Source organism: Etheostoma spectabile, unplaced genomic scaffold (genome assembly GCF_008692095.1).
Source record: "Etheostoma spectabile isolate EspeVRDwgs_2016 unplaced genomic scaffold, UIUC_Espe_1.0 scaffold363, whole genome shotgun sequence".
NCBI lineage: Eukaryota > Metazoa > Chordata > Actinopteri > Perciformes > Percidae > Etheostoma > Etheostoma spectabile.
Window position 1 is genome coordinate 33586 of NW_022605593.1, and position 7517 is coordinate 41102.

The 7517-nt window shown below is 41.1% G+C and overlaps 1 protein-coding gene across 1 annotated transcript in view; it reads left to right on the forward strand.

Moving 5' to 3' along the window:
• Positions 1-6391: 6391 nt before the first annotated feature.
• The window catches only part of LOC116686428 (phospholipase A and acyltransferase 3-like), a 3837-nt gene continuing 2711 nt past the window's right edge, over positions 6392-7517 (forward strand). The window contains exons 1-2 of the mRNA XM_032511431.1: positions 6392-6519; positions 7437-7488. The gene's annotated coding sequence lies outside the window, so the exon portion shown is untranslated. The remainder of the gene's footprint in view (positions 6520-7436; positions 7489-7517) is intronic.

Genomic DNA, 7517 nt, shown 5'->3' on the forward strand with positions numbered 1-7517 from the left:
GGGATTTTAGCATCGTAAAACACGGCTTCTAAAACATTTCAGAGCTCTGAGCAGCGCTGCTCAATCGGATCCGTTTGGTCGGTGTTTTCTTTCTTTCATTCCAGTTGCGGGTCTGTCAGTCACAGTGAAAACCCGGGACAGATCCAGCCGGGGACAAGTCACCAAAACCGGGGACTGTCCCTGGTAACCGGGGACGTCTGGTCACCCTACTTTAGGAGCTCAAGTAGGCGGAGGTGTGTTAATCACAGTAACTATGAAGTATTGGGGGCGTGCCTATTGTTCCCGCATTTCTAAGATTTGATTTTTTAAAGAAAATGAGGCCCTATGTTCCCACTTTTCTAAGATTTATTTCAAATTAGGTCCTATGTTCCCTTTATTTCTAAGATTTTTATTATGTTTACACATTTACTTTTTCATAAATTTGTATCAGATTTTATCCCCCTTTTCTCCCTAACCTTAATTTTAAGAATTAACATTTTTGTCACTTTTTTTTAACGTTCTTTTATTGTTTTTTTCTCTCCATATGCTATAAATTTAATAAAAAACCCAAATTTAATGAAGGTAGTGAACTGATCATATATTTTACTTGTGAAGAGCTTTTCTATGGAACCATTCATGTTATTTTTGTGGACAATTTGGTTGAAAGAAAACCCAATTTCTGATATACAAGCTTTTTGAAAACAACAGGAGCATCAAGAAGACTTGGAAACCCTGAATATTAATAATATATTATATTACTTTACTATGTGGAAGCAGCAGAACAAGTTCATAATCAATGCTCTTTTTACTTATACCTCTAACAATTAATACATTTAATATCAGAACATTACTTTTGATACTGAAGTACAGTAAATATCAAGTTATTTTCTGATAGTTGACTTTAACTTTAACCAAAGTCATTTTCTGAGAAGACACTTTTACTTTTTAAGTATTGCTTTCTAGTACTCTACACAAGACTGCATGACACATAATCCTGGCAGTAGTGACGTTCCCCTCAAAACTTAACAAAACAAATTAGAAATGATGTGTACATATACCACTAAAGGGACAGGGTTGTTTTCTCAAAATGCTCCAAATGTCTTTTTCATCCTGTGAATGAAATACACACAAAAAGCACGTGTAGGTGAAGACAAGAAAGACCCAGCAGCGCTTCCCGTCCTCCTTTACTGGGATATGCTCAACATGTTTTCTTTAAAATGCTGTTTCAGAATGTATGAAGAAAAGTTCAGTATTCAGAAACAATGCTGCCTGTCAGGTTCAAGCAACCTAAAACACTCAAATAAGGCACAAAGACAAGAGCATAGGTTAACACTCATGTTGTCTTTGGGTCAAATTTGACCCGTTTTCAAAGTTATTTTCATATCCAAAATAAAGAAAGCCGAGATACGGGTGAAAAATGTTAGAAAAAGCGGCAAAATTGATGAAAAGAAAAATATAAAATATGAAAAAAAAACACACAAAAAAAGTCATTAAAAAAACTTTGTAAAAAGCAACAAAAGTTAAGATAGATAGATAGATAAGGGGTAAAAAGGGAAGACAACACAAGGGTTAATACTCGCGAGTAAAACGGACAGAGATGAGTTCAGTTAGTATTCTCCGCCGTTCCCTCTCTTTTTATTTCATTTAGGACGTCCCTAGTCACGAAGCAGGATGTGCATAAGGGAGGGGGAGCAGTAACTTTGCATAACTTTTCTTAGTTTAACAGGCTTGAATTTTTAAGTCACCCTGAACCCCAGAGATGGTGCGGACTTCCTCTTTCGTTCGCACCTCTCGCTTGGTGCAGAGTGTCCTTTGTCCTTCTCCTTTTTTTGGTCTCTTATCTGGCCGTGCAGCTCGGCCACAAGGTGCTGTGTCACTGTGTCAGCCGGGTCCGGCTGTTGAGACACCATGAAACAGTTTTCCTGTTATGCAACAAACAAGCGTACACTTCATACATTTCATTTGCTCATGCTTGACTTCATCTTTCATACTGTAACCATGATAAAACAAATAGAAAGAATGAGTAAATATGGGATAAATGTATGTACACTTTATTCTGACATTTCCCTCCTGTTTATCACATATTTGCTCAGATTCTCCTGTCCCTTTGTATCAGTCACTTCTTTCAATTTTGAAAGTTTATATTAGTGAGATCAAACGTATTCAAACTTAGAGTTGTGTCAGCTTCACTAGTCGTCATTTTACTCAGACTGCGGTATCATATTCATGATCTGATGGGTCGGGAAACAGGTCTGGTACATAGAGTCTAAGATCTGAATCGTCTTCACCCTCACTGTCGCTGTTATCAGATTGAAATCCATCTCCTAGGAGTGGGTACAGTTACAGGTGATATAGCTGTGGTGATGATGCGATTTAACAGAGAACGCAGACAAGGAATGCAACGACGTCCACACAAGGTTAGGACTGCAGCAAACACTGCAACTGAGATTAAGGCGGAGGTCACGACATGGAGGTGTCAACGCCAGAGTGCTCTTTCATTTTCCCATTGAGGGTTCTCAGACCCTCAATGGCCTTGGCGAGACTACCGTTTACAGCACTGTTCTCCAAATGTTGAACACACAAACCTCCTTTCTCGGCCAACAGCAGATCTAGGGCTGTACTATTTTGGAATTACATGAGAGAAGTTGCTGCTAGCTGTTTAACGAACTGCCTGGAATCCGCTCTGTGTCCAATTACCCAATGTCTGACCGTTGTAATGGACGTAATTGATTCTGTCGTTCCTGTTACATTTTTAGGTAATTCATCAAATATTCTGTCATCTCCACACCACCACCAGATGTCTCCTCGAGACACCGGCTTGAAGAAGATGTTTACAGTGATTACATCAGAACGCCACATACTGGATTTAGTTGGTGCACACACCTGCATTCCTATCTGATAGAAGTGATCTCCCTGACAGTGGGGTACCTCTTTTGTACTTTGTGTTTCTCTATGGCTGTCATTTCTTCCTATTTTTCCTATCTTGAGACTTTCTGGTACGTCTGAGGGCTCCTTGGGGGGTTCCCACAGATACCATATGGACAGAAAGGGAACTACAAAGAAGACTAGGATTATATTGCAAATTACTAACCCTTTCCACCATTTAGGAGTCATTTTTGTTGTTTTCACTCTCCTACCAAGGTTGACGGCTTGAAATTTTCGTCTCTGACTTTCGGGTCTACCCAAGCTCTAGACGCCTGAATCCACCTATTATCAGGTTTTGGCTCGCCTTCCTTACTGGAGCTACTTTCAACAGAAATGACCTTTTTACAATGTGTTAGGTGTACCCAAGTAGATCTCTCTCCTATTTTAACTGCTGTTGGGGTAATTAGCAATACCTGATATGGTCCTTTCCCACTTGGAAAATGCATAATTTATTACCAGACAGTATCCTTTTCCTTCACATTTGTTTAGTTCTATGAAGTCCATATGAATTGTTTGGAATGGATATTGTGGCTCTGGGAATTTACCTCGTTTTCCTCCTTGTACCTGTACTGACCAAAACAGAGCCTTTTTAATTAGGCCATTGGCAGCACTGGCGTAGCTACCCAGTCAGTTGCGTTCTCTCCCTGCTGCACTATTTTCCCCAGGTCTTTCCACTGCAGGTTTTTGCTTTTATACGGTGAGACGTGTGGTTAACTCCACATCCTGTATAACTCTGCAACTTTGTTGTTTAAAGTCACTCCCGCGACTGCTTCGGCGTGACACTTTTCAGTTTAGCTTCATATTCTTTATCTGGTCCTGTTGTGTTTTAGAACCAGAGGGTAACATGCAAATTGTTGTCTGACATTTTATCCTGTGGTCCAGATATCGCATTTCTTCCTTCAGTCATTAGGGCAGTTGCAGTGTCGTGAGGGGGTTAATTTGGTATGTTTAGGGAGTGGTAAAAATGAGGCTGTCCGGTCCCTTGGAGGACGCAAATGTCTCCCTGCAGGAGTTCTGCTCTTCTTGTTACCACAATCTGTCCCTCAGGGGTTGGTATTAGTGCCAACCCTAGTAGTAACAAACCATCTCTCCCTAAGAGGTTCACTGGGCATTGTGGAAACATTGGGATGGACAGTTTGCTTGACTGGCCTTTGGGGTCTCTTATCCATACTGGGTCTGATTCTTGTCCTAGGGTTAATTTTCCACTAGCAGAGTGGACCGTAATGACTCGACCACCTGGTTTAGAATTTGGTACTATATTTCTTTGCATGTAGTTCTGCATGCACCGGTGTCACACAGGAAAACAATAGGTTTTCCATTCCCTAGTTACAAAGCAGAATGTGCATAAGGGAGGGGGAGCAGTAACTTTGCATAACTTTTCTTGGTATAACAGGCTTGAATTTTAAGTCACCCTGAACCCCAGAGATGGTGCGGACTTCCTCTTTCGTTCGCACCTCTCGCTTGGTGCAGAGTGTCCTTTGTCCTTCTCCTTTTTTTGGTCTCTTACTGGTCCGTGCAGCTCGGCCACAAGGTTCTGTGTCACTGTGTCAGCCGGGTCCGGCTGTTAGACACCATGAAACAGTTTTCCTGTTATGCAACAACAAGCGTACACTTCATATTTATTTGCTTATGCTTGACTTCATCTTTTATGAAGCCGAGTGCTGAAATATTTTCTAATCAAAGATTTATTTACAAGAAATGGCTCCTTTTATCCCCAGCTTTTGTATTAAGTTTCAGTGCAAAACGAAACTGTCAAAAAGTATTCTAATATCCCAGCTTGGTAAAGCCATTGAGTCATTGAGTCATTTTGCAAAGACATAAGTGTTGTCGCCTTGTCATATGAGCTTCACCTGTGACTAATAATGGATCAATCAGGTCTCAGGTGTGTATAAAACAACCCCAGTACACTAGACCTTACATCAACTGCAACTAGACCTCTGCAAACATGCCTAAGATTCACCCTGAGACCAAAGTTAAGACCAGATCCACTGCTGAGTGGCAGACACCTTCAATGTGTCTCAGCGTCAAGTACAGAGGATTAAAAAAACATTTGAAGACACTGGAGATGTTTTTGACAACCATCAGGCAGACCCCAAGACAACTGCTCGAGGACCGTTTGTTGGCTCAAAAATCCAAGGCCAGCCCATTTTCCACTGCAGCAGGCTCCTCGAGACCTGGTCCCCTGAAGTCCCTGTGTCAACCAGACAGTTTGTCGATTCTGTCTCGAAATGGCCTCCATGGTCAATCAGTGCCCAGAAGCCAGCACTAAACAAAAGACAATTGAAAAACCGTGTGGCATTGTGCCAAGGCCCACAGCTGCTAAAAGGATGGACGTGGAGAAGTGGAAAAGTGGATTTTCAGATTAATCTTCGGTTGAATTACACCACAGTTGCCGAAAATATTCAGGAGACCTACTGGAGCCCGCATGGATCCAAGATTCACCCAGAAAACAGTGAAGTTTGGTGGCGGAAAAATCTGGTTGGGGTTACATCCAGTTGGGGGTGTGCAGAGATCTGCAGGGTGAAGGCAACATCAATAGTCTCAAATACCAGACATCTTAGCTACCTCTTATATTCCCAACCATAAAAGAGGCCAAATTCTCAGCAGATGGTGCTCCATCGCATACTTCCATCTCCACTTCAAAGTTCCTCAAGGCGAAGAGATCCAGATGCCAGGATTGGCCGGCCAGTCACCAGACATGAACTCATGGAGCATATGTGGGGTAGGATGAAAGAGGAAGCATGGAGACCAACCAAAGAATATTGATGAACTCTGGGAGGCAGCAGGAGCTTTCCTACTATTCCTGATGACTTCATCAATACATGGTCTGGATCCTTGCCAAACCGCATGGAGCAGTCCTTCAAGCTCATGGAAGTCATACAAGATATTACATTTGAATCTCACAGCACCGCTATTTAATTTGCTGTCATATTTTAGTATTTGCAGTAAATTTGTTCAATTTCTGTATAGGCGACAAAACTTTTGTCTTGCCAAAATTTGACCTTTGCGTCTTGTTTAAATGATAAATCTTGTTTCAGTGAAACTAATTTGTTTCAGTGCATTGAACATCATTTGGGAGGGTTTTAGCTTTTCATATGAGCTATTTCTTACACCAATTGATTAATTAAAAGTCAGGTTAACAGCAGGTGTTTCTACAAAATAGATAAGCGACAAGACTTTTGTCAGGGACTGTACATACACTTTATTCTGACACTGCCTTTCTGCTCAGACACAGTAAAGAGCGGTGTGGCAGTTATATCAATGCTGGGATCATTTATTTTAAATTTCAGCTGATCACACAGTACACAGGGGCGGTCATCGGCCTCTATAACTGTTTTTACCCTTCAGCAAACCCCTAACATACAAATATGATTGCAAATGTGATCCAGGCGTTGCTTTAACAGAAAGAGTAGGGTTAGTCGAACACATGTAAACGACTTCCACATCTGATGTGGTCAGTGACAAGTGAGTGACAAGTTTTTTTTTTCTTCAGATTACAGCCATGACCGCGATGGGCTGGATGAAGATGCGATAATATCTGGTGTGTTGTTCTTAGTGTATATAAGGAGATGACTTCCTCTGCTTCAACAGGCTTTCACCGTCTCACTGAAGAAGGTAAGACCTCTGCTACAACTATTCATTCTCCAATGACTATCACTTACAGAATACTATTTCATGACTTGTAAGATCTGAGACTGGAAGTTATTCGCCTGATAAGAATTCTAACCTCAGGTTGCTGATCAAAATTGACAGAAAATCACTTTAAAATGTTTTGGGTTGCTTCTGTCTTGTGTGTGAGGTCGCTGTTTGTGATTGAGCCGAACCTATCGAGCTGCAGGTTGAAAACAGCAAATCAACCTCTGAGTGAATATAATAATTACTGGGTGTTAATTATAGGGTTCAGAAACCAAATGCAGACACTGAGGCAGAACAGTTAAAGAACAAGGCTACTGAGGCAGATGTGACAAAAAAACTATTTAATTCGACCAAATGCTTCTTTTTAAGTGACACTGTCACAGCTGCACAGCTGCAGAGTGGTTAGTTTACAACAACAAGACTTCTCTGTGTGGAGTTTGCATGTCTACCTGTGTTTGTGGGTTTTTTTTTTTCGGGGAGCCCACAGTCCAAAGTTGGTGACTGTGAACATGAGAAAGAATGGTTCATTTGGTCCTTCACCTGAAGGGAAGTTAATGTACATTACGTATAATTTTATTCCTACCTTGGGTAAGATACTGAACCCTGAATTGCTCATGTTCCATAAATGTGTGTGAATGTTACTGTCATTGGAAGTCACTTTGGATAAAAGTGTCAGCAAAGTGAAAAGTAATGTGTGTCTCATTTCTACTATGATTATTATCATCTTAACACATCAGCAGTAAATCCGCTGTCCAACTGACCTTATGTGTGTGTGTGTGAATCACGCCCAGCGTAATTACAGTAACTGTTACATGTTCTCCTCTTTTCACCATGCCAGTTGCTTTGGATGAAAGCGTCAGCTAAATGTAATGTAATGTTTATGTGTGTACTTCCAGGGTGCTAAGTAGCTCATCTCTCCAATCATCAGACCATAGAAACACTTTAGTGGTAAGTCCACTGTTGAGTGTGTGTGTGTG